Here is a 23,469-nt window from a genome sequence, read left to right as displayed (position 1 = left end):
TGTGATAGTACTCATTGCTATAGAGTGTTTGTTCAGTAAAAGGAGTCTCCTTGTCTCTCCAGCTCTTTATAAAACAGAAAATGCATTTTCGTTTCAGTTTCAGTTTCATTTCCAATTTTATCCAATCAGGATAGAGAACTCAATCAGGATACAGATTAAACAAGTGAAATTGGAAGTGATGACACTAAGAAATGAGCAGGCAAAATTGGAACTGGAACACTATAAAAATTAAGCTTGAAAATGGGTACTTTCTCCTGATTGGCTGAGATTTTGACACCTACCAGAAAATGTATTTTCTGTTTATTAAAGAGCTAGAGAGACAGGGAGACTCCTGTTACTGAACAAACACTCTATAGCAATGATTACTATCAGAATATAGGGCTTTAACCTTTTAACAAAATACTTTTTGTTTTAACCCAAAAATATCACTTACCCTACCTTTAAGTATTCCGGCTTGGAACGCGACTGTGTTCCCGGCTTGGATCAATGCCAAATGGAACTTACATTGTACGTTTCCTATTTATCGGTATCACAATGAAAACACATTTTCAAGGTTTTAAAGGTATACTAGGTAAGATCGCAGATCTGTGTCTGTGCAAACACACTCCCCCCTCTGACATATATCAAAGTGATTGAGCACTAACGAGAGAGAGCACTAACAAGCACATAACGAGTTTGACACTTTTATGGCCCAATCAATCAATCAATCAACTCAGTGCACAATCCCTTTGAAGGTAAAGTAATCCCTCCCCCCACAGACAGATGCATCCCTGCAAGGGATGAATGTCAACATAGACAGTGGAATGTCAACATAAACAGTGGAACAAAACCGAAAATACAGTCAGAGTGTCTTTCTGCAGGAAAACACCACAGCATAATTATATAGTGGCTGATAGAGTGGAAAAAATGCAATATATATATATTTAAAATGTAGGCTCAAAGTTACCTAGTTAACCTTTAATGTGAAATCTTAGTGCTGTGCCAATTATTTGGGGGCCCACTTGCAATATCCTCACAGCCCACCAGTGGGCTCCGGCCCACAGGTTGAGAATCACTGAGCTAGACAAACACATCCGGCATCCGGCCCACACCGTTGCCACTCTGTAGATCTCTGATAGAGATAGTGTGTCTCTCTAGATTCATTGGCAGTCATGTGACAGAGCTGAGAGCCTTCCATCCCACACATCTGCACTGTGAAACCGTCAGTGCTCATTTAACTCTGGGCACGTAAAGCTGGACTCTCTCAGAGTTACAGTAAATCAACACTGAGGATTTTACAATGCGTAGCTGTGGCTAACAAGACAGAAGTTTACGCTCCAAAGATCTGTAAAAGGAAAGCCCACGGTGCTGAGGGCCTTCTCGTCTCTCTCTCTCTAACTCGCTCTCGGTCATCTAATTGTAAGGCTGAACACAGCCGGACACAGATTCTTTAATCTCTCCTTTTATATGACATTGTCATGTAATCTCCAGCTACCCGCGGAGCATCGCAGAGAGGCAGGAAATTAAATCAATACTATGTCTCCTCACTGCGCGTTACTTCATTAGCATGGGCAGTACAGATGTAGCGGTAAATCTGATTTATGACGGGGCCGCCACGAAAGCAGCGCAGACAGACAGTGGGACTCATAATAGCGAATGATAGGAACACTAAATGTACTGTGCTATGCCTCACCGCAAGTTTACCAATGGCTGACAGAGGACAAAACAAGGGGAGTAAAGCCTTCTCTATCATACAAAATATTTCCCCCACTGTAGCGATTAAGAATGTTAATGCTGCATTGGGGGGGAATTAATCACCAATTGTGTGAGCTTGTAACTTAATTTCATTGTAATTTCATGACTTTGCAGTCATGAAAATCAAAATGACAAAATTGTTACCAGAAGGATTAGCCTATGAGGTCACAACTTCTCTTAGCTTTGTCATTCAATTATGATTAGGCATTGAGCATAAGTTGGAATGGTTCTGCTCTCTGTCACACTTCAAAGGGTCAACAAAACCAGACAACAGTTAACACTGACATCATCACACTCATACATACAGTACATCTGCCAAAATATGCAGGGTGACATCATCATGTGCGTTGGTTGTCAAACAACAAGTACTGTGCCTTTGGTTAAAAGTAAGTCATCAAGTGACTTTCTGCATTGAACACGTCTTCCATCAGGGAGCTTGTAGGCACATCTGGGCGCCAGCTGTAGCTATACTGATTTTTTTAGGGGTCAGGAGGTTAGGAACCCTTCGAGAGAGACGCCATCTAATCCCAGCAACGGAGATATGCTGTGGAAAATTAAACAACACAAACCATGTAGACTTTTACTCATAGGAGCCCCCTACCTGGAAAATAGAGATTCCAAATCATTCGTTTTGCCCCTTCCCACGGGACAGAGAAAGCTGGGGGGTTGGGAGTATTCAATTCAATTAGCCTCTCAGTGCTGCAGTCCTCCAAAGCTGGAGTGTGAGGGGAGACAGAGAGATCCATGTCATGGCAACGTCCCAGGTGGGCAGGCCTGGTGGAAGTGTGTGCACACGAAAGTCATTGGCAGCGGATCACTGGAGTTGTTGGTTTGCAGCCTGACGTCATCATGCAAGGCAGCAGGAGATAGATATAATCATTATGAACCTCTAAACAACCAGCACTCGGTGGTTCCTTTCCACTCTCAACGGGCAAGCAGCTTTAGCTAGCTTTGCACATCATATATGCTCAGACAATATCTGATTGCTGAGGGATTGTATGCTAAGTCTATTAAGAGAGCCAAGCAAGCTGCAGCGGATCCTTTGTTGACATGTGACATCATGTGAGAGGCCCAGCGACTCTCGAAGCCATGCCTCCCATATAACTTAACTACTGTAGGGCTCGAGCTTTTACAGCAGAACACTCTGCCGCCTTCTGCCGCCTCTTTGTTTCTCCTCCTGGTGGGAAACGCGAACAGATTTGCACAGCCTCCACTCTTATGATGTTCCTGTAATTTATGACAGCCCCTTTCACCAGACCCACGAGAAATCAAATCAAACTGTAAATATAGTCCATGTTTCCCAGTATGAGCTCTTCACACAGGCCGGTAGATCACAAATAAATGCCAGAGATCCTGACAGTCATTAAATAACAGCATCAATAATCCCACATGTGGCAGGCCCAACATTCGATTTTGGATAGTGAAACGGGCAGCGAGTAAAGATAATGAATGAGACACCGCAGATACAAATGAGAGGATATGAAAAAGTACCGGAGCAGGAACCAATCTACACATCAGCCCTGTAATGCTGTGTTCCAAACAGGACGAGGCGCCAGTCGCGGTAATTAGTTCCGTCGTGACCCCTTGACCCTTGGCTGGCATAGACACCTGGCAGGGTTATGTGACACCCCCCCGACCCCCCTGGAACAGCTGGACAGTGACTCATCTCTCGAGTGCAGCCTAGAAGGGGCTGCCTGCCTGGCCACTGCGGGTGGGCAACCACCCACCATTGGCAAAAGGTTTATCAATCCTCCTGTCGTTGGAAACTGAAGCCTTGACAGAGAGAGACCAGCAGCTGTCACATAGCCAGCGACCAGATGGTAAAGGTGGCAAGAAATGAACGTCGAACGCTATATTGTTTTAAACTTACAATACAGAATCTAAGTTTGAGTTGATATCTCAGGAAGGAACACAGAAAAATTGTTTCTGCAGGGTCAAATGTTTTCTATTAATAGATCTCCTAAACTCAATTGTCTCAGGTTGTACCGTGCATTGTCAGTCAACGGTTGTACATGATCTATTCTTTTGGAAATATCTGGAACGGAATGCTGCAAATGCAGCACATTGGAGTAGGGAAGAAAAGAGTCTTGTATATAGGCAGTCTAGTAATGATGATGATGAGGCCTTTGTTATTTACTACAAACAAGGGTGGTGATACTGTTCAAAAGGTATAGTGTTCTCTTGACAGTACTCCATATGAAGAAGAGAGACTTTTTTTTCAAGGACGGACACCAAAAGCAATATCTCCAGAAATTTGTACCATTTCTTATCTTTATCCAAAACATTTGTCTCATTAATGCATTCCTGGTGTGGTGTTCACAAAGTGGAGGGAGGTTAGGTCAATGTGACAACCGATTAATTCCCTGCAATGATTTGCTGTTTGCTGAGAATGATGAAAAATCCTAGCAAAATCTAATTGATGTGATGAAATGTAAACATGACTATATTCGCATATGTCCCAGAATGCACTTTGGGTCACACAGGGAATGTGAAGTTGTTTAACTAGTTATTTTGATATGGGAATGCATTAGGAGATTTGCAATGACTTTACTTGTAGCGTTGCGTAATGGTGTTCTTTAGTTATCTGTGTGTGTGTGTGTGCGTGCGCACAACGGTACAGCGCAGATAAAATACTCAAGATACAAGCGTTTTGCGACGTGAGCTTGTATATCGGTACAATTAGTACGACGAAGTATAAAACCAAGCTGAAAGAACTCGAGAGGCATTCGTTGCAATGCTGTATAAACAAAGATGGCTGCCGCTTGTTTTGTGTATTATTAGGGGTGGAGCTAATATCATCGCCTTGTATTGCAAACACACTGTAGAATACAGTAGGACCGTGGTGCGTCATCAGGTATGATTTTAACCCCGGCCAAATAAATAGCTCAGCTATATGATTACAAAAGTGTTTTTATTCCTTAATTCAGTAAACCATAGTTCCAAAAATGTATACAGATTTTCAGCCATGACTATATGTTTATAAACAAATCACTGAATTAACTTTACAGAGTCTTTAATTAAGTTAAATTCTGATGGTGCAGTAGTGTTAAATAGCTCTATACTCTGATAGTAATCATTGTTGTAGTGTTTGTTCAGTAACAGGTATCTCCCTGTCTTTCCAGCTCTTTAGTAAACAGAGAATACATTTTCAGGTCAGGATAACAATTTCATCCAATCAGGATAGAGAACTCTTACAGGATACAGGATAAATAAATTAAATTGTACGGGATGAAACAAATACCCGAGCAGACAAAATTGGAACTGAAATACAGTACAGGCCGATAAATAGTGGGGTTCTCTCTCCTGATTGGATGAAACTTGTAATCTACCTGAAAATGTATTTTCTGTTTACTAAAGAGCTGGAGAGATAGGGAGACCCCTGTTACTGAACAAACACCATAGCAATGATTAGTATCAGAATATAGAACTTTTAAACAAAAACCTTGGTTAAAACCTTGTTTTAACCAAAATATCACTTATACCACCTTTAACTCCATTTGTATGGAACTGAAGACCCCCAGCGTAATATTCATACTGTAGCTTGCTTGTTAGTAATTCTCATAGGAAACTGATTTGTTGTTGAAAATTTGTTTTAGCACCATGTAAAATGTTCTTGACATTTGCTTGACAAGTAACATTTACTTGACATTTTCCTCTGGCATTTGGTTGGGTTACAGATTCCACAGACTTATGAGCCACAAGCCAAGAGTGGAAATCCAGGACTTCCTCCAACTTGAAACGTTGTTCCCAAATACCGCTTGAATCGGCAGTAGCTATATCTACCATGAATTGCATGAATAGCAAAAGGCAAGCTGATATCAGGTATGTATCCCAATAAAATGGCTTTGTTTAGGCATTACATTAGAGATTAGGCATATTGCCTAGGTAATAATATTGCCGGGCATCTACAATATTACAATATTATATAATATTTTCTATTTTATTTTCAGTTTTTGTTTGACCAGAAGCGGAGGGAGCTATGTTCATCTTCATGCAAACATTGCCGGGCGACAATTGCCCACACTAAGGGAAATATAACCAACCTGAGAAGCCACTTGTATCAGCGCCACTCAGAGAAGAGAGAGAGAGAGAGAGAGAGAGAGAGAGAGAGAGAGAGAGAGAGAGAGAGAGAGAGAGAGAGAGAGAAAGACTTGAACTGCAAAAAGATGTCTATTCACACTTGTCTTGACTGCTCCCTCAAGTGGTGGAGAGACATCGCACAGATTCTTTGCATATAGGGCATCGCAGTTCCCGCCCACTTCCTGGTTCCACTGCAAAATACTCAATGCATTTTTCCCATTGACATTTCCAAAAATATTTATATCAATTAATTTAAGCCTAGAATCAAGCGATCCAGGGTCCTGGTGAATCATGACCATAAAACGTTTGATTCTGTGAAAAAGCTTTTTGAAAACGGCAAAACAAAGGGTATTTATTAAATATATCATATATCATTAAATATAAAATAAAAAATATCACAGAAAAAAATGTTTAATGGTCATGATTCACCAGGACCCTGGATGGCTTGATTCTAGGCTTAAATTAATTGATATAAATATTTTTGGAAATGTCAATGGAAAAAATGCATTGAGTATTTTGCAGTGGAACCCGGAGGTGGCCGCAACTGCGATGCCTTATATACTAAGAATTTGGATTTTCTGGGTGGTGATGTGCCAAGTGACTTTTTTCACTCAAGTAACTTCAAGTCATGATTTGTATTTATTCATGAAATAAATATTGTGATAAATATAATCTCATGGATATCGCAACATTATTGTATCTTTATTTTATATTTGAGCATCGTCTCCTGAACTCCCAGAATGTAAATATCCCGAAACATGTGCTGAATACTGGTATCATGTCTGTGAATCATTATTTATCATAGCTAAACTACAGCCACCCATATAACGAACCCCAATCCTAATCCTTAAAGTCTACTCTCTAGCTCGATTTGAAAATTAACGAGAGAGAGCAGGCTGGTCATACCACACCTTATGAATGCATTATAAAGTAAGGGTGGACACTATTTCAAAACTGGGTACACAGTAGTTTAGGACCAAAGGTATGGAGATAGCAAATATCCACTGAGGAGTGTAGATTTTTTTTACTTCAACCCCAGAAAAGGCAAACCAGGAGATTTAGCACCCAAAATAGCAGCAGTGCACATAATTACTGAATGCACAAAAAAATATGAATTAATTGTCTTATATTATGGTCCTCTATCACAAGCAAGAAATGTATAGCCTATCCATTTACATCTAAAATAAATGTGTTTAGTGTCTCCTTCCTCTTGAAGCTACATTAGAGATGGTTACATTTAGGTATGGATTCGGTCCAGTAAAGGTCAGGGTAAAGGATCTGGCCAGGCGGTTAGCCAATGAGATTGAGTGACCTCTCAAACTCCTGGATTCAGAGCTTGTAGAAATTGAGTACCGTTACCAGTTCAAGCCACAACTTGAAAAAAATAAAGTTCTGGGAAAACACCAAAAGAGACCAAGGTCTTTAGATAATAGCAGCCAATGAGGATCATATGCGAGGAGGATATGGACTGAAAGTCAATTATGTGCATGCATAATGCTGAAGGCCATTAATAAAGAACAACCCTTAATATGCAGTCTCCATTTTCCACTGAAGCCAGCATATTCCGACTAGATCCAAGGTCATTTCCATGGGCTGCATGCTATCCCTAGAGAACTGACATGTTCATATGTCCATACTACAGCACAACACTTTCCGGGGTTGAGCTGAACGCTATTAAGGCTTTGTCCAATTAATATTGCAAACAGTTAATAGCAATTATACAGTAGGATGCTGCTTTCCCACAGTCAAGAGGTGCAGCTCTATAAGGATGGATATAATTGCTGTGGAAACTGTTATTTAGTATGCACTGCAGGGACATTCCATGATTAGGCAGAACATGCATTACAAGAAAATGTCTAATGTTAAATAGTCCATTTCAAATGTCTATTGTTAAATACTTAGTCCAAGCCCAACAGCATGTGTGCTGAAGAATCCATAAATTACAACGGCACGGCAGAGCATCAAACAATGACCTTTTGTTTGACGACTCTGTGACTTTGATGACATTATATCTAGCCGGTGCTGTGGGTTAAAATGGCATAATACCTCTATAGAAAACCAGAGTGGTCAAATTAATTGCTCTCGCATTTTGTGTGTTTACAGGCGGGTTGAGTCAACATAATAACAGAAGGGAAAAGGAGAGCATAATGGAAGGGAAATCTTCAAATGGAGAGTGTACATAGAATATGATAGGGATAGGCCTCCATTATTGACTGCACCAGCAGCTGTACTGCCTCTATCCTCTCCTGCACAACAGAGGCCAGATGAGGCAATACCATGGGTCTCATCCTATACTATACAGTGAATTAATAGATTAACTGATGGAACATGCAGTACAAGGCTCTGCTTTGCACAGTTTGCCATGAGTAATGATACACACAATCCGACAAGATATACCAGGCCGACAGTGGAGCTCAAACAGATTAGGGCTCAAACCCAGCTTGTCAACTGTACGCCACTTTCACCAAGCCCTACGTTGGGCTGTAAGGATCGAGTGATAAGTAGGTACTGTAAGTAAAAGATTGAGAGAGAAAGAGCAGAGATTAGATCAGGATGCATTGTAGAAGTCCCTGAACTGCAAACATATCCTTACTGGTGCCGAAAGAGCAAAATAAAATAGAGCATCTGTTGTCACGTATACTCGAAGCTGAAAGGATAGTGTGATGGAGAGAGAGACCAGAGATATATATATATATATATGGCCAGGACTCAGGAGATATATAATTATATATATATATATATATCCCCCTTTCTCTGCGTTGCCCAGTTTATTGCGCAGTTGAAATAGTTACAAAGTACGAGGCCAATCTGTGACGGCAGTCATTTGTCACATCAGTACTATGATGTCAGTATCCGTTGTCAGAGTAGTTGGAGGCCAGTCTATGATGACAGTACAGCACGCAATTGTGATGCGCCAAGGTGGGAGAGTTTGGAATGGATATATCTATCCAGACAAACAGACAATTTCAGCTATATTACACATACATTTTGAAAAAATACATGTAAAATACAGTTTTTTGGGGTGGGTCTTTGTTTATACACAGTGTGCACTGCACAGTGTATTGGGGAAACCATACATTATGGAAAGCCACTGTTTTGCTGTCTAGATGTGAGCAACAAGGCACCAACAAACAAGCCAATACATCATAGTGACACACTACAATGCCTCCCCTACAACTTGTATATATTTCTTCTCTGAGAACCAGCGTATTACATGTGCACAGGTCCATGTAGCATGTTATTGCCATGCGAGGAGCTCCATCCGGTCTGGACTCAATTTTATCGGCCAATCTCCCAAACTAGAGCAACCTGTGTAATCCTAGAGATTGGCTTCCACTGAGACAGTAACCAGAGAGTCTCTCTGCCCTTAAGGCAAGGTTACTGCTGATGAGCGGAATATACAAAGCTAAAGTAACACACTCACACGGTGCAGCGTCCAGCTGCTAAATGTACTTCCGCTGGCGTGATATGAAATAACTCAGGCTCTGTCAGAGCATCAGTCCTCCCTGACTGAATGGTGCTGACAACATACAGGCAAGACAAAGGCAGAGAGAGAGAGAGAGAGAGAGAGAGAGAGAGAGAGAGAGAGAGGGATACCAGAAGGAAATAAAGAAAGAAAAATAGGGAATGAGAGGCAGCAAGAGAGAGAGGGAGCTTTACAGTTCTCGCTGGGTCAGCAGCCTGTAGAGGATCAGAGCGTAGGACAGCAGTAATTTCAGTGCCGCTCTTTAGACAGGAGAGCCCTCTCCCCAAGGCAGCCATGAAAAACAGTCTGACAGCTGCTGTACACAGAGAGAAGCTGATGGAGCCCTCAATTAACCTTGATGTGAGCGCATTGGCTTGTCAATTCTGCGGAAATATGATCAACAGTGCAGCTCAAGAGCAATGTCATTTTGTTTGCTTAATCTGTTGTCTTTCCATCTCACCCCTGTCTGTCTTCGTGATAGCCGGCACCCCCTCTCAACAAAAAAAGGGTCTCTATCTAACCCTCAGGGCCTACTCCATCATGAACAATTTACACTTGACTGCGATGAATTCCACACCACTCTTTGCTTTACTCAGACAAACAACTGTGCCATTTGGAAATGGAAAAAAAAAAATAATAATAATAACGCCAACTCTACCCCAGTGCAGTTCCATTCCTGCTCAGCTGTTTGGCTGTGATGTGTCATTAATGCGGATTGATGGCGAGTGGCTCGAACGCAAGGCTCTCCGCCCCACTGTCATTGACCTCTGGCTCCTCCCGTGGCCCCCTGGGGGACCCCCTGACAGCGGAGAACACTCCCAGCATGCTGATGGGGTGGGGTGGGGGACAGGAGGGGCAAACCGCTGGAGCTCTTGAGAGCATGCCACAAATACATCTAATGTGCTCCCACTGTGACACGGGACACAACAGCACAGTCCCAGTGCATCAGCTGCAGAGGACGACTGATGATGACCTCAACATGCAAAAAAGAGCAGGTGTTGCTCATTTGTTTGCCTGGTCTGATAATAGTGAAAGTCATCGTGAGCTGTAAATGCTAAGGGAAAGCAACTCTGATGTTTCTTTTAGGACCTAGTTCAATGGACTTTTAAATACTGTAAAGCTCTTGATAAAAGACATAAAACCATTTACAGCTGTTTCAACCATTGTACAGTGGCACAAAAAAATACTCCGGGCAAGTCACAACAAAGTAGCCATTATTCACTTGGCACAAGCAGCCAGGACAAGGAAACAAAGACTACCAGGTGCTCTGTTCTATGGATCATATACCTCTTTCAAATGGGCACTGGATCCTGTGGTGCAAGCAACTGACAGTACAGAATAACAGTTTGCTTAAGTGGCCTTTATGGCAGAATAGCCAGGAAAGAACATTCATTACTCTGAACCACTTATTATCTTGAAATCTTGAAAGGTTAAGCACTATTTTCATTTCATTTATGCATGCAGAGATTCTGTGCATTTATAGATAGATTGTTTTGTAAAGATGTGAGGTGTTGGGAGCTTGTATATCGGCTGATAATAATCACATGCCCACAATAGGGACGATAGGGTTAAAGCTAACAGTGTTCATTCAAATTGTAATGCAGGAAACAGGCATGTTAAAGCCCAAGGAACCTCATGGTGAACTTTTACCCCTTTAACTGAGGCTGTACAGCCTGCTGTAAGCATGATCTTTACCACAGAAAATCAATTTCCCTTAGGCAGGAGAAGGATTTGTCCCAGACTGTTCCCATGCTTCTCTATAACTGAGATATTCATCTCCTTTGATGAAATCATACACAAGAATAGATTACATGTTCATGAATAAACATCTCTCCAGCCAACATTAGCTAGTGTTAATTACATCTCCCCCTATTGGCTTTCAGATTAAAAGGGTGACACTACCTGCTAATAATACTTAGAGAGAGGAAATCGTTCCTAAAGTATCATCATAATTTGAAACCTGCACCTACCAATACCTTTCATACATAATGAGACTTTTAGAAACCTTAAGTTCTAGTGCTGCATACTGATTCTGCGAAGCCTGAGAGTCATGTGGCATTGGTTGCATCTACTAGGATTGATTTCACAGATTATTCATCTTGATGAAGTTGCAAGGTGACAGGCTTGAAATGGAACAGCAGAAACAAAAGCTCATGCCCAACAACACTAGCGTGCAAGAAAAACTAAAACAATGAATTGTCAAAATTCAAAAAAAAAAAATTTAAGTTTGTTAACGGCACAGAATGTTAAATGAAAACTCCAGATTTTACAGTCTAAGCAACAACCTGAAAACTTGGCACTGAGCCTTAAACTGTCTACTATTTATTGACTAATCCTGATAAGGAACACATACAGTAGTGTTAGTCAGTCCCAGAGGATCAGCCACTGGCTCAGACTGGCGTCTCATTTGCTGGGCTTGCTGGCAGCATGTGGCACTGTTACTGACCTGAGTCACTCTGTTAGGGGGTCTACCTACTTATTTTCTGGTGGTCCCTCGGTCTTACTTCTGTGGTCAGGTCTGCTCAGACCAAATAGGACATGTCGTGTCATCATTAGTCAATTCTAGTACCAACAGTGTACTGAATCATCACATTTTCCATGTACTGTGTATGTTCAGTAATGAGGTCATGGGGTGATGCCGTGGACACTGGAGTCCTGGCTTCTCAACCTGTCTTTTTCTGCTCCTACCAGACGTTTCTGTTTCAGATGAAAGAGACAACATTCATCATTGCTTCATGCTTTAGGGTCATTAGCTGGGTGACCTACTGGCAGAATGACAAATCCACCATAGTCTTTCTGTGAATATCTGCCCTACTAGAGAGAGAGCAGTGAAGAATGACAGGAAAGAGGGTAGAGAGGAGGGATAACATGATACGACACAGCAGGTCATGAGCTGAACCTGAGTACATGACATTGTGAGCAGGTCTGTGCCTACAGTATTGCACATTAGCTGGCTGAGCCTCCAGGAAGCCCCATCATTTCCGTTCTTTTCTTAAATATGCACCAATTTCTGATCGATGTGTCCCCAAACAATTCATAAAATGTGTCCTTCCTTGGCCAAGCCAAATCAACCTCCCATCTTGTCTGGTGGAAATGGTTATGGATGAATTGAAATAAATAAAAATAGGGGGGGTGGGATAAAAACTGGTTCCTGCAAAATTGAGAAGCAGTGGTAGTTCAAATCATACATCTGCATTGGTCTATGAAGTTGATCTGGGGGCGAGCATGGGATCATAAAAGGCAATGATGAGAAAACCATGGGAGAGCTGTACAGTATCTCACTGGTTAACAAAACACAGGGGCCGGGTCAGCGTTACAGCGCAGGGCGTGTTTCGGATTCCACCTCCTACACACTCATGAATTAAATATGGTTCAACAATCACACTCTCTCCACTCCAGTGACTCTCAAACTCCCCTCACTTCCCCAACTCTCTCAGCGAAACATTTCCTGGGGAATTCCATCCAGGAATGTTATATTCGCGATGACGGAGCAACTGCAACAGCTGGTTGGAAAATCACTTCCTGATGGACAGCAGAGACATGTTAGACAAGACATGCTTGTTCCTCATCATCTTGTTCTCTGTACTTAGCATGATATTTATCAAGAATAAGATGCCTACATACAGTAGAGATGCAGTATGACTCATTGTTACAATTTTGAGATTGCTCAATTCTCTCTCTCTCTCACACACATACACATACATGCGCACGTGCACGCTCGCACACACACACACACACACACACACACACACACACACACACACACACACACACACACACACACACACACACACACACACACACACACACACACACACACACACACACACACACACACACACACACACACACACACACACACACACACATTTCCAATGGACATCAGAGGATTTCCCTTTCCCTTTCAAGGCTTAAATCTGGTGGTGAATCTCAAGACAACATGTGAGTCCCATGACTGCCAGCAAGTTAGACAGTGAGTTGAGGATTTGGTGTGTGAACTAATGCTATTAAACTTGAACAGCTTCCCATAATCCAGAGGTACTTCAATAATGGCAAAGGTATTCCTCTAACCATAAAAGGTATAATAACCATAAGAAAATACGTAATGTACAGTAACTACTTAATTCTACTACAGTACCCATTGATATGGCACACTAATTACATATAGTGAACCACAAGTCCAGTTTAGTTAATGAATCAATCAGATGATAAGTTAGGTTGTTGTTAATATTGTATATTATATATATTACTGTACCTAAATGCTTCAAACGGGGACAAGAGAAAAGGCTTGTGAAATGGTGACTATTGTTCTTATATAACCTCACCTGCCTGACTTTGCTTTATAGGGAAACAAACAGCAACTTGATCAAATGGATCCCTCAATGTGTTTCATATGATGAACAGTAAAACAGCATCAATTTTGGCTGGTGGGTGCAAACCACATGTGAGCTTGTGACATCCATGGTGCTGCATATCTAATTATATCTGTGTATACCCTGCTGTGACAAACTGCATGTATCGCAGATGCACTATACGGATTGGGAAGGTCCCTGCTTCTATATTAACCCATTCAATCCGGGAACGCATCTGTGTCATTTTAATATTTCTTCGGCTATTCAAAAATAGCAGATATACAAGCTCATAGCGCGGCACCGAGTGCCGCGCTATGAGCTTGTAGATCTGCTATTTTTGAAAAGAAATCGTGAAAATGTGTGCAAATCTTTGAATATATATTTTTGAAAGGGAACATTTGTAACTCAAATCTTTGCTTCTGGGGGGGTCCCTGGAACATTTGTTTTGACAAATGTTCGCTTTCAAATATATATATTCAAAGATTTGCACACATTTTCACCATTATAGTAGATCTACAAGCTCATATTGTTGAATAGCCAAAGACATCTAAAATGACAGAGATGCGTTCCCGGATTGAATGGGTTAAACCGGGGATGAGCCAAGGGCTAACACTTTGAGGGCACAGGTGCAATACACCACTGATGAGATTTACATAGCCTTGCTGTTTCCAATTTCCATAAAATGAGACGTGCAAATCCAAAAGCTTTTTTTTGGTTTTTGGTCCTAGCAACACCAAAAACAGTGTGTCTATGAATACATACATAAATGTGCATACACAGACTGACACACGCGCACGCACGTGTGCACGCACACACACACACACACACACACACACACACACACACACACACACACACACACACACACACACACACACACACACACACACACACACACACACACACACACACACACACACACACACACACACACACACACACACACAGCTGTACGTGGTGTGGCTGGTCTGAACATAAATACATTAATCCTACAGACAATCCAGCTCAGCTCCTTGATCAGGAAGGACTATTTACAATTCATAAACCCTTTTCAGCAGTATTTAATATCCATATTATTCTTTTCCAGCATGTCATGTCTGTCTGACCTTCAATGATTCGCCTTTGTGTCTCTGTAGGTGGGCCTATTGCTCCACCTCTGTGTGAAGACACATTCTGGGGTAGAAACAAATAAAACGACATTGATACCGTATCCTCCCATATCTGTATCAGGAAATAGCTCTTTGGTAACACTGACGCAAAATATAATGGTGGTACAGCACAATGTAAATGCTAATGCTCAAGATCAGCATATCATATAATCAATTTATAAAACAGTAGATATACTACACTTGCTAAACTAAAAAGTCGCCCAGGATTGTGAGTTGTGTTAACTAACAATAAAATGAATTTCAAGAAAATGGCCTCAATTAATGCTACAGTATAATAGTAAATCATAAAACTGTTCATTTTGCTCCCTGCAGAACTAGTGCCTAACTACTTAAACCCTATATAATTAGTTGACCGGAGTCCCCTGGGGCTCTATACTTCTTGTGCGCTCCTTTCTTCCCCTCCACACCAAATCTCTTTGTTGAAAGAGCTTTCGACAACGCGTTGCGTTGCAAGTAACACATTGTGAGCTTGTAGATCCTATTTTCGGCAAATGCTCACCCCCAGACTCGGGATGCTAGGGTTCATGGGGTTAAATTAGCCCCATGATTCCTATTATCGTCATCGTTATTTGACCGCCAGTATGAATTGTCCAAACCCAAACATGAAACACCAGGTGTAAAATTAACCAGTAGGATGATTATGTCAAACAACTCATAAGAAACTGCTCCATTCCCATCTAAGTGGGGCCCAGTAATCCTCTCTTGTGTATATACGTGTTCATAAGCAGGGATAACTGAAAACAGCAAATTAATCTGTGCTGCAAAGAGGAATGTCATGTCTGAAGGATGTAGCACATGACTGGTATCACACCTTGGAAGGCCTATTTAGGGGAACATACAGTATATACTCTACAGTATGGTTAGTGGATGCATTTATCCAAAAGGCTTTTCTGGACCATCAGCCCATGCATGTTTAGTATAAGTGACCACTATAATGGTGTCATGCTTTATACCAGGACCAGAGATCACTGCAGGATATAAACTGACTTGACCTTATTAAATACATATAGCCAGGTAAAATATGTGCCTCTGTAATATTGTTGGTTTGAAATCACTATCATGCAATAAGCAAGCTACTGTTGAATCAACCCTTGAGAAATCTCAAACAATCAGTGTTTCTAATGCCACACTGGGGGGAAAGGGTTTGGTCTAACAGTAAAGGGATGGGTTACAGCAGCCAGATCTGTAGCATCTTCAGTGGATGTGGTCGTCAACAGTGGTTGATGTGTAACTAATGCGGTTTTACACAGTGATAGCCTAAACCAACAGACATGCATTTGAACAACAAGAAACATACTGTCTAAACCCAATCGGGATACAAGTGATAGAATTGTACGAGTTTACTGTGTGGCCTGACTGGCCTCTTAACCTCATAAGCGTTTAACAACATTTTCAACACATCCAGGTACGGATGCCTTGCCCTACAAACACAGCTACCAACCAAACACTAAAAGATCACATGCCACAGCTGACACACTAAATTATTAATGTGTAGCTAAAGTATAGCAGCAAAACCAATAAGCTTAAATACACCATTATTCAATCTCATGTCCACGGCCATTGTATTAATCATAGGCTATTCTCACAAATCACGATGGCAATGACTGTTTTATATCATTGGTTCTCAAAGTGGGGTCCTTGGGGTGGTACCAGGGGGTCCCCAGCTAAATGTGTTAATATAGTGTCACAAATACTTTAACCACTTTAAACATATTTTATATTTTGGCTATTTAAATAGCAAATAAGCTCATGGCACGTTACTTTGTGATGAGCTTGTAGATCTGCTATTTTTGGAAGAAGAAAAAAAAAACATTAAACATTTTCAACTCAAATCTTTGCTTCTGGCCGGTCCCTGGCACAGAATATTTTTTAGATGGGGGTCCGCAGCCAAATACATGACATCATTTTGGGGGTCCTTGACATGAAAAAGTTTGAAAACCATTGTCTTATTACATGAACCCCTCCAGACAGAGATCATTCGGGTCAAGTCCTCTCCTTTTTAAGTTACTCTGCATCTTTAGGGAGACAGACAGCAAAACAGGACCAGCAGCATTGACAGTATTTGCCAGCCAATAGCCCATACTTCTGTGCACGGAATTCACTTAGTCTGTAAGATATAGGTATCAGTATAGATATTACTTAATCTAATGCAAACACCAAGCAAGTAGGTCAATGAAACATTCATCTTATCATTTCGTATCGGTCAATGTCAGGTGCAATCACTATAAAACGGTATAAGATGGGAATATCTTTAGACAGATTATTGTCACACCAGATGAAAGCGATCATCATGATGATACCATCTAAATAAAAGCGAGCAAGGCTGATGAAATGTTGCATAGATTGGACTAATGATGCAAAAAAAAGAGTGATCGGAGCCTTTTAATCTGCGATGTTCTCAGCCTTTACATCGAACACCAACCGCTGCCCTTCTGAATGTGAAGGACCCCCATATAGGACGTGATGATTACATCCAAACTACAATGTCAGTGCCCACAAACATGTCGGGAAGATCTGAAAAGAACAACAACAAGAAGAAAAAGAAAGCCAAAATCCTACCTGGTATGTGTTTGTGGTGGTTAATACATGGATGTAGACGACACACACACTGCAAGCGGTTGAGATGAGCAGCACTCCCTGCCTCCTCCACGGTATCTGAAGCCCCTCCTCGTTCAGCCTATCGCACACACAGTCAAATCCTCCATGAGAGAGAGAGAGAGAGAGAGGACCCTCAACGGGCAGGGTTGCCATGTCCGCTTATTATTATTATTAAGCCCTGCTGGTCCAGAGCGTTATAGTGAGAGAACTCATATGCCTTGGTTGCTTGTTCTCTCTCAAAACCTGGCAACACTGCGTACGGGTCCATTTGGTTCCATTTGTACACTCTCAGAGTTAAATGAACACCGATATTTTTTACTGTGTGTATAGTGGAAATATTAAAATGTTTTAAATCACAATTGATTGTATATATGCGGCACAACTAAAGGAAGCGCGTCACACACACACATTCTGTATTTGGTGTATTTGGTTTTCAGATTAAATGCATCCTATATCAGAAAATTATGATTTTCAATTAAAGAAATGTAAAAAAAACAAAAACATAAATAAATAAAATCCAATATCAGAAAATGTATTTGAAAATACAATCAAAGGGAGTATGGATCCCATACAGTTAAGCACTGATCTCGGAAGCTTTAATTTTCCGGAATGCTGTCCCTCATGTCTTCTAAATGGGGCTAACACAATCGTACAGTTCCTGAGTGTGCCTGTGCTTGTGTGGAAGGCAAGATAGTGGAGCTGCTAAGAGAAAAATCGTTCACTTTGTGATGCAAGCATGAAATTTGGTACATTTACTCTTCAAACCCCACTCTTTTCAAAAATACCGCTGGCCACGCAAAATTCCAAAATGGCGGCCCACAAATCCAAGATGTCTGTCCAAAATTTAGGTTTTTCCTTTATAACTCGAAATGTATTGGTTTTAAGCACCATAAATGTATTAAAGTTGAATATAAATTTGGGCATTGCGGATATTTTGGTACCAGGTACATGTCTGTATCTATTACGGTTCTTGAGATACAGCATATAGGTACTTTTACAGACTCAGGAGAGTAAGAAATGTGTAACATTGATTGTTAATAAGTGAATATGGTGATATTTGGTGTTATTTTCATAACCTGTTATTTTCAGTAGGGTTATAACATACAATTCTAAATCCAAGATGGCGTCCAAGATGGCTGCCGTTAACTTGAAGTAATCATATCTTAGCAACTATGATACTTTTTTTTTGGCGTGCATATGTTTTTTCGTCTATGAATCCAATGGGGCCATTGCAGTACAGAATTTAGACGTTGATAAAAGTGGATATTTTTGTACCTAGTGCATGTCTATATTATTGCGGTTCTTGAGATACAGCTTATAGGTTCTTTTACGGAATCGGGAGAGCATAAAAAAGAGGTTTGAGTTACACCTCACAGTTGCAACTGCACAGAGCTGTACACATGAGACGCAGTTTATAGCACTTGTACCTGCCACGACAGCCACATTTACAGCCACATTTGGTAAGCTGTTCGCACGTCTTGGCTATTGGAGAGTTGGCTGTCCAGAAGACCTGCCATTCCTCACCAACCTTCTGCCATCCCCAGTCTGCAGGGTCCTCTGCTCCTGGCTGACACTGGGTTGCCTGGGCCCACACACAACCAGCCTGGTAGGCAGCACGCCTGGTGTGTTGGAGCAAAGCTGCTCTGGTTGGTGGGATTGACTCATAAGGCCTCTGCTTTCTGGCAAACATGTCAAACCTGGCCTCATCCACAGTAGCAGCTGTGCTGGATCTGTCATACATTAGGATGACAAACCTCTCCAGAATCTGTAGGTCACAATCCTCCACTGTGGGAGGGTAAATACCCAGTTTGGAGAATACAGGCGAGACCTCTGGGCATATGTCCCATGTCTGCCAAGCAGTTTTCTTGCCTTTGTTGCGGAAGGCTGACACGGTGTCACATCCTGTAAAGGCATGAAAGAATAGCATGCCTTTGACCTTCTCCTGGCCAACAAAATGAAATAAGTCATGCACACTGATCCAGCGCAGGCTCTGACCTTGTCCAAATGCAACCCACATCTGCTGTAGTCCAGCCTCTTGAAGAGCAGCGAAGACACTTAGTGCTAAGATGAGAACATCTGTGTCATTTGCCTTGATCAGGATGGATTGGCTACCATGTTCTGCAGCATGTTTGGCGTGCACAAAGATGCAACTATCAGCTTCCTCATGAGAGCATTTATCCAGTCCATCAAGACCAGTTTCATGCGTGCTGAGGACAGCAGGTCCCTTTGTGACAATCACAATATTTGGAACGAACATTTGTGCAACCTTGTCGGCAAGAAAGTGATACAACTTGTGCCTCAGGAAGTTATGCCAGTTAGATGGCATAGTGTTCTTATTTGTCACCTTGCGTCTTCCTCCATGGCCACGTTTGGACCTGGTTTCAGCTTTAAGACTCGATGGGCTGTACACATCAAAGACCAGATGTGTCAGTATACTTGCTGCTGTACATGTATATCACTGGTAGGAAGTCAAGAGCTGCATAGTCCTCAAATGTCTTGGATATTTTTGGTGGCAGGGCATGGACCAAAGCTGACCCATCTACAATGAGAACATCTGCCTCAGGTTCTTTGTCAACTGGTGGGACATAAGTCTCAAGGATAGAGGTCAGCTGAGACTTCTGGCAAGAGTACAGTCTTCCACCCTTGCTCAACGCAGCAGGAAAGGACTGGTTCTCATGCTGAAAGAACTCCTGCAGGTCACACTCTCGGCTCTGACAGGAGATGAAAAGCTTTGAGAACAGCTGACAGTCCTCCTTGAGAAGCTTCTGCTTTGAGGGTTCAGCAGAAGAGGAATCCTGTCTGAAGAAGTCAGCTTTGTTTTTCTTGATTGGCTCATAGAAGAAGGATGGATTGTCTTCCAGTGCCTTACAACTAGGTTCAGTTATTATCGGTGAACCTACACCTAGCCCGATCATTCATCCAATGCCATTTAAGTCCTGTGTGATCTGTACACCATCCGGGTAACTTAAGCCCCGTTACCTTTGGCTCGGCTCTCCCGCGCTGGCACACCCTGTTGATTCAGGTGCGGCTATCTAACTATATCTACTAACTACCAACTATGGTTTACTAGCTAATGGATATGGGGCAGTCAGACAGCATTTGGGACACTAAACTAAACTATACTACAACTACAAGGCTAATAAGACATTAGTATATCTAGATCAGCCGACACTGAACCCCATGCTGAGTTACACAGCAGTGATGTCGCCAGTGTGCCCTGGTTGTGTGCTGACATTCACTCTATTGCATTTGTAAGATTTTATCAATGTCTAAATTCTGTACTGCAATGGCCCCATTTGAACGCATAGACCAAAAACATGTGCACGCCAAAAAGAAAGTTTCATAGTTGTTAAGAGTTGTTAAGTTGTTTTAGTTTTTGATTTAGAATTTTATGTTACAGCCCTACTGAAAACAGGTTATGAAAATAACATTTTCATTTTGCCATATTCACTTAACAACAATCAGTGTTACAAATGTATTGCTCTCCCGAGTCTGTAAAAGTACCTATATGCTGTATCTCAAGAACCGTAATAGATACATACATGTACTTGGTACCAAAATATCCGCAATGCCCAAATTTATATTCACCTTTAATACATTTATGGTGCTTAAAATCAATACATTTCGAGTTATAAAGGAAAACCCTAACTTTTGGACGGACATCTTGGATTTGTGGGCCGCCATTTTGGAATTTTGCGTGGCCAGCGGTATTTTTGAAAAGAGTGGGGTTTGAAGAGTAAATGTACCAAGTTTCATGCTTGCATCACAAAGTGAACGATTCTTGCTATATTCTGCAGTTAGCCGCTGCACTAAGAGTGTGTGTGTGTGAGAGAGAGAGAGAGAGAGAGAGAGAGAGAGAGAGAGAGAGAGAAAGAAAAAAAGAGAGAGAGAGAGAGAGTGTGGTGGAAAAAAAACAATGTTTTTACTTAAGTAAAAGTATCAATACCATCATGTAGAAATACTCTGTTACTAGTAAAAGTCCAGTATGCAAAATGTACTTGAGTAAAAATACAGAAGTATTGGCATCAACATATAGCCTACTTCAAGTACCAAAAGTAAAAGTACTCATTTAGCAGAATATCCCATTTCAAAATGTATGTATGTATGTGTATGTAACATCTTTTGAAAATAGCAGATCTACAAGCTCACAACGAGTCGAGATGACTCATTGTGAGCTTCTAGATCGGCTATTTTCAAATAGCCCAAATATATAGAGAGCTTAAGTGGTTACTGTATGTTTAGTAATAAAAATCCAAATGTAAAAAGTAATTAGTAACTAACGTGTTCAAATAATTGTAGTGGAGTAAAAATATTTTCCTCATAGATGTAGTGGAGTAGAAGTAAAATTATTGAATATTGGAAATACTCCACTAAAGTCAAAAATACCTCAAAATTGTACTTAAGTACAGTACTTGAGTAAATGTACTTAGTTACTTTACACCACTGAGAGAGCGAGAGAGAGAGGGAGAGGGAGAGGGAGAGAGAGAGAGAGAGAGAGAGAGAGAGAGAGATGCTGAATGGTTGTGTTTTCTCTCTTGGAGAGACCCTTGGCCCCCCATCCTTTGTGAACTAGTCAGATGTGGCTTTGGGCAGTGAGGCATACCTGCCAAAAGCCTGTCAGTGTAGACCAGGCATCAGTGGAATATAGACCTCAATACTGTGCTTTGCCACACCTTGACACAAGATCGATGACACATGAAAGATGATATTGTATAACCAGAGGGGCCTCCGTCCACATCAAACAGCAAGAGACAGCTACGCAATCCATCGTTAACAAATAGGATGGAGGGATACGGGCCTCACAGCCAGGCTAAGGTTACTTCAGTCTCAAGTTCATAATAGGGTATAGGCTTATTCAGGTGCAGCATGGTGGAAAAAGTATACTCACATTTTATACTTAAGTAAATGTAGAAATACTCAAAATTCAAAATTTTAAAAGTACAAAATTTGGTATCAAAATATACTTACAGTGCAAAAGTAAAAGTACTCATTATGCAGAATGTCCCATTTCACAACTTTTCAAATGTATAAAAATCTTTTGAAAATAGCAGATCTACAAGCTCACAATGCGTCGCGATGCCATGCATTGTGAGCTGGTTGATCGGCTATTTTAATAATAATAATAATCTTATAATAATAATCAAAATCTACAAAGTAACTAGTAACTAAAGTTTTCAAATAATTGTAGTGGAGTAGAAGTAAAAGTATTGAAAATTGGAAGTAAAAATGACTCAAAAGTGTATTTTTAAGTATAGTACTTGTAAATGTAAAATGTAAATGTAATGTTTTACACCAGAGCAATTTCTAATGAAAAGTAACTCATAAAAACTGTGCACTGATATACCACTGGCACTGCTATAGCTGTGTGTATTTCTAAGATTAGGCTACTTCCAAGATGAATTCTGTGTCTCCTATAATTCCCTGTGGACGTAGTGATGCACCAGAGGATCCTGCTGACATTTATAATGTGTGGAAACGGGTCATAAATAGAATACAATACCGCAAGAAAGCTATTCAAATGAGCTCTCAGCTTTATCTCCCACCATAATCTCCAACTCCTACTGTATGGTTTCTGTTGTCTTGTTTTCTAACTCTATACTGCCCTCTAATGGGAATGTATATAAACAACAACTACTGTAGTTGAACATTTGGAAATAAATTAATGTTCTTTTAGATGGGAAAAACTAATTATTGTGAATATGGTGTTAACATGGTTATAAAAGGCATAGCCTACATTTTATAGTCTATATTATAAACCAGGGGTATACAGATTTATTCAGCAATGACCCAGAAATGTAAATCCCTGTCTTTTGGGACCATAGTATTTATTTATGATACTGTAATTATTTAACAATGCCTTGTTTGACTGCTGACAACAGCCATGCTTATGATAATTAAAAGCTAGAGAAAACGTTACTGAAATTGACATAAAACAAAAGGTGCTCACAGTTGCCAGGCCAGAAACAGGAGAAAATAAATGAAACGGTTTTCAGAAAATGCTAAATTGATTGGTAGAATGCTTTAGAATGTATGCATGCTCCCCCCACACACACACACACACACACACACA

At 41.0% G+C, this 23,469-nt stretch overlaps 1 protein-coding gene across 3 annotated transcripts in view; it reads right to left on the bottom strand.

Annotated features, from left to right (window-relative positions):
• The window catches only part of tln2b (talin 2b), a 124,347-nt gene extending 106,902 nt beyond the window's left edge, over positions 1-17,445 (bottom strand). For all 3 annotated transcript variants that reach the window (XM_084060411.1, XM_084060412.1, XM_084060413.1), the window contains exon 1: positions 17,361-17,445. The gene's annotated coding sequence lies outside the window, so the exon portion shown is untranslated. The remainder of the gene's footprint in view (positions 1-17,360) is intronic.
• Between the last annotated feature and the right edge of the window lie 6,024 nt (positions 17,446-23,469).

Source organism: Gymnoscopelus microlampas (genome assembly GCF_963454915.1).
Source record: "Gymnoscopelus microlampas genome assembly, chromosome: 6".
NCBI classification, from domain to species: domain Eukaryota; kingdom Metazoa; phylum Chordata; class Actinopteri; order Myctophiformes; family Myctophidae; genus Gymnoscopelus; species Gymnoscopelus microlampas.
Note: the sequence above shows the minus strand (reverse complement) of the source record. Positions and strands in the feature narration are given on the sequence as shown.